The 4,989-nt window shown below is 44.7% G+C and overlaps 1 pseudogene; it reads right to left on the reverse strand.

The window, feature by feature from the left end:
• Positions 1-630: 630 nt before the first annotated feature.
• On the reverse strand, positions 631-3,836 carry LOC118851322 (annotated as a pseudogene).
• Positions 3,837-4,989: the final 1,153 nt, after the last annotated feature.

The raw sequence follows: 4,989 nt of genomic DNA on the forward strand, positions 1-4,989 counted from the left end.
TCCTTTCCATATCAAGGGGTTAGGGGCCTGGCACCCCTCCCAATCTGGAAAATCCACCTAAAAGGTTTTGGTCCTCCCTTTATACCATAGAAGAAGTCTGAAATTTTTCTTTTATGGGGTGTTTATAGTATTAAAAGATAAAACATATTGATATTACACAATATTATACATATATTTACACATCTCTGAGTTTCTAAACCTTTTCTGTGTCATTTGTGGCTTCCACAAAACTCTCCCAAATTTCCCATTAATTTTTTATGCTGATCAGCAATGTATGAAAACTCGATGGAGATAGTCCCGATGTGAAAGGAATAACTATATTTTTTCATTTGGATTGAGTATCCATTTTTAGTTTATTGTTGTATATGGTGTAAGATGTTCTGAGCCTAATTTCTGCTAAACTGGTTTCCAGTTTTCCTAACAGCTCTTGTAGAATAGGGAGTTCTTCCTCAAGTAATATGTGTCCTTGCATTTAATGAACTCTGGGTTATTAGGTGCAGTTGTTTCTGTTACTTCCTTGTCCATTTCACTGACTCTTGTCCATTTCACTGACCAGGACCAACTAGTTTTTATGACCATTGGTGTCTATAGCCTTTACTCTTTTTTTTTTTTTTAAAGAATAAATAGGTTTTATTGGCGTCTGCAGTCACGGCCATCGGCAATGCCTGCCTTGCCCAGCCGGGGCGGGGGGGCGCTGTTGGTAAAGGGGTGCCACTGGCCCTGGATGCTCGGGTTGTACCTGTGGTAGGGTTTCGGAATACGAATCACTTCTAGGCCCGACTGGTGGGCCAGCTTCTGGATCAGCAGCAATCTCCTCCGCCGTCTCATTACCGGTGGCTACCTCCTCGACTGAGCTGTTCAGGTATTCCGCCACCAGCTGCGGCATGTGGCATTTCTTGGCGGTCACGTAGAGCACGACCCCCGGGTTCCTCCGTGCAAAGTCTGTCACATGCTGTTCCACAAACTCCCGGGCGCCGCTGGACGCTGGCGAGTCACTGCTGACCCTGAGGCTGAGGCGTTGCAGCTGCTGCACGTAGCGTCCCAAGCCGTTGTGGACAACGCTGCCCAGGAAGCGGCTCGGGGTTCCGCAGAACTTCTGGAACCTACAGCCTTTATTCTTACTTTTAAACTATTAAATAATTGTTGAATTTGGAGCCCATCCATCTGTGTGGGTGTGTCTGTGTTTATATTGTGGGTAGGCCAGTACTTAGTCAAGTGGTGTTTAGCATGTCTTTGTGAGGTTTTTCTGTAATGTGTGATTGGAATGACTGGCCAAGTGGGAATGGTGGATGGCGATTGGCTACAGATGTGAAATAGCCATCATTGAGTTCTGCTTCGGGCAGTGATCAGCCTCCTTGGAGTGGATGCCCTAGGTGAATCCAGGTGAACCACCTTAGGTGAAATTGTCTCCCCATCGGTCTCTTCAGTTATTCTTCCAATCACTTCCCTTCTACCTCTAACTTGACCTGCCCCTCCATGTAGTCAGCTCATTTTTATTAAGGTTTTGGATTGTAACTTTTAAAATGTGACCCCTCCTAGCAGTGTTTGCATTTTAAAAATGTTTTGTTGGAAGGCCAATTGGCCAGGCTTTGTGGACACAGGTCTCCATAACAGGCCTCCAGAGTGGTCTCCATAAAACCTTATTAAGTTCCTCCCTAACTTCTGCTGATTATTTGCCACTGTGGGCCACTCCTCTCTCCTCTCCCAGTAAACAAATAGACTTGCTATACCATCTAAAACAATTCTCAAACATTGATAGATGTGACAGGTTGATTTGTCTGGAAGCTGGGTGGAGTGGGTGTTCCTGGGCCCTACATATGAGAGTCCAGTCTTGCAGCTTTGATACAGAGGAGAGAGAAGAGGATTTGGAAACCAAACCCTGCCACTAGCTTCCTGTGTTGTGTGCTGTCCACAGCTTGGCTCCAGTTTTCCTGCCTAGCCGTCACCTGCAAATCAGTTTGCTGCTCAGAGCCTCAGTTTCCTAAAATGACCCCTCTGATCTCAGCCGTCTTTAAATCTATGATCATATGACCTCATTCACTCCCCTTTGCATTCCAGACCTGTGGGGCAAATTCTTAACTTGACTCTCCTCCTTTGTACTAGTTCTTCCTTCTCTTCTATAGGAGAGGGAGGTATGAACAAGGGAGCTTTTGTTTTCTGTTTTCCCTTGAATCTGTCATTCATTCTCCTCCATTATTGCCGCTTTGGCCTGTCCCATCAGGAGCTAGAGAAGGAAAGTTAAGACTTGAGAGGAAGGACAGCCAGGGAATGATGGGAGAGACGTATTTCTCCTTATTTAGGAAATTCGGAGAAACAAAAACATTTACTTTCTTTGCCCGCACCCCACTAAACTAACCACCTGACTGTATTTGGCACTGCCTGAGGATCAGGAGGAAACTGAACATGCCCCTCACTTGGGAGGGTTTCTACATCCTCAGTATTTGCTCAGGGCTGGCCAGTCACAAGCCATTTCCCTCTACCCTAGGCCGTCAATTTTGTGGTAGGGTAAGGTCAAAGGGTAGGGTCTCTAGGGGTGGAGTGGAGCGAGGCACAGTCTTTGGTGAAAGGGAATGTAGGATGAGCTGGATATAAGAAGGAACTTTCTAGAAAGATGCTCATTCATTCGTGTATTCAGTTAATATTTTTGAACCCTTACTGTGTGATTGATAATACACCTTGAATCCGAGGAGAGAAGAGGATTTCTTTTTTGTTTGTTTGTTTGTTTGTTTTTGAGGGGGGAAGGCAGGGCAACTGGGGTTAAGGGACTTGCCCAAGGTCACACGGCTAGTAACTGTGTCAAGTGTCTGAGGCCGGATTTGAACCCAGGACCTCCTGATTTCAGGGCTGGTGCTCTACTCACTGTGCCATCTAGCTGCCCCTCGATAATGGGGTTTCTTAATTCTTTGATAATCATACCACCAAAGCTGGTTGGGCTTAGCTTACCTAGACCAATGGTTCCCAATTGGCAGAGTTATTTGAAGGGGCCTAAGGATCCATATGCCAGAATCTAAAGCATTGTCATTTTGATCTTTATTTATCTCCAATAAAGAATGCGGCTTGAATAATGAGAAGTTGTGTGCTCACAGTTTTATAGTGTCCATATTTCATTTGTGCCTAATAGGTACCCATAGCTCCCAGCCAGGTGACTCTTCTAGAATCCCTTGTTTGCTCTTCGGTGATAGAATGGCTGTCCTTCCCTCTCATGAGGAGTCAGGTCTCCCTGACTGTTGCCATTTTCCAGCCCTTTGAGGAGTGACATAGGGGTTACTGCTTGATCTAGAGTAGCAAGGACTCCGGAAGACATAGCTGTGACAAAGCTGTTATCCCGTGATAGGAGATTGGATACTTTTCTTTTTCCTCCTCTTTGCTTCTGAGATTTGGACTCTTCCTTTCTCATCGTTCAAAGGAATGGAAGTATGTGGCTGCTGTGGGGTGAAGCAGGGACATCTGACTTCTAGGTGACTTTGGGGAACTGACTTTGGGGCCCTGAGACCATATTCCTGCAGCTCTAGAGAGACTTCCCAGCAGCCATTTAGATATTGGGGCAGGGAAAGAGATGGTAGTCAGACCAGGAGCTCTAAGTCTTCTGGTGGCTTTTGTCCGCTACTTGTTTTCCTATCTTCAGGGCCAGGGGTGGAGGAAGGAGACCAGGATTGGCCTGGGAACCAAAGCAGATAAATAGGAACTAGTGTACATGGAAGTGAGTCCAGATAATATCAAGAACCAGAACAGTTTCTGGAAACTTCAGCAGGTGATGAGAAGTTGGGAGGCCATTTGGAACCTCCAGCCCTCCTTCCTTCTTTTTCTTGTCCTACTTTCCTGTGCTTGTAGTCCATGACTCCGAGAGGTCCCAGGCACTTAATCCTCTTGATTAGTCCTTTCTATTACCTATGAGAGAAGGTGATGTGGGATCCAATAGAAATGAGAGGGCAACTAGGAGGAGGTTTGGAGACGAATGAGTGAAGCACTGTGTGAGAGCAGAATGTTTGGCAATTCTTTTGCTTTTTTTACTTGACTGTGTTTAATAAAGCTACAGAAAAGTTGATTGCTTGTGAATCATCGAGCATTGGCTGAGAACAGGAAATTCCCCAGCCAAGAATCATAAAAGTTTCTGTATTTCTGTATTTTAATAGTCTCCGGACATATTTCATATCATACCCCGATATCAAATGTTCTTAATCTGGGGCCTGTTTATTTCTGTGTGTGTGTGTGTGTGTGTGTGTGTGTGTGTGTGTGAACTTGGATGGGAAACCTTTGGTTTCTCTAATCATCTTATGAATTTTATTTTATGCATTTACAATCTTATTCTGATAAGGGGTCTATAGGTTTTATCAGCCTGCCACTATGATACATACAAAAAGGGTTAAGAATGCCTGTTTTGATTATATTGAATCCAGGGGCCATAGTCCACTGAGTCCACTAGGAGCAGTGTCGAGGTAGGGATGGTGGAAAGGGAGTAGGCCAAGAGCTTGAAGGCTCAGTGAGCCCTCTTCAGAATTATGCCAAGGGAGGCCCAGACAGGCTCTGCCTATTGACTCGTAGCTCGAGTACAGTTCTAACTGGTGGATAGATGATATATTACACTTCCATGCCGGTTAATTATTGAGTTGAGATTATTTATTTATTTTTTTCTGTATGGAAAGTAGTCAAAGGATACGATTTTCAAATGAAGAAATGCAAGATATTAGCAACCATACCGGAAGATGCTCCAATTCACTAAGAAAAGAGAGATGCAAAGGAAAACAACTCTGAGGTTCCGCCTCACACCCTTCAGATTGGTAAAGATCACCAAAAGAGGAAAACGGCAGGTATTTGAAGGGTTGTGGCAGGACAGGCACACTAATGCACTGTTGTTGGAACTGTGAATTGGAAAGCAATTTGGAACTATATCCCCCAAATCACGTAACTATGGTAAGAGTGAGATCTATTATGCTCTGCAATGTAGGTTGAGCTACCTTTTCCCTAAAAGGAAAAGCTGTACTTGATTGA

Source organism: Trichosurus vulpecula, chromosome 5 (assembly GCF_011100635.1).
Source record: "Trichosurus vulpecula isolate mTriVul1 chromosome 5, mTriVul1.pri, whole genome shotgun sequence".
NCBI lineage: Eukaryota > Metazoa > Chordata > Mammalia > Diprotodontia > Phalangeridae > Trichosurus > Trichosurus vulpecula.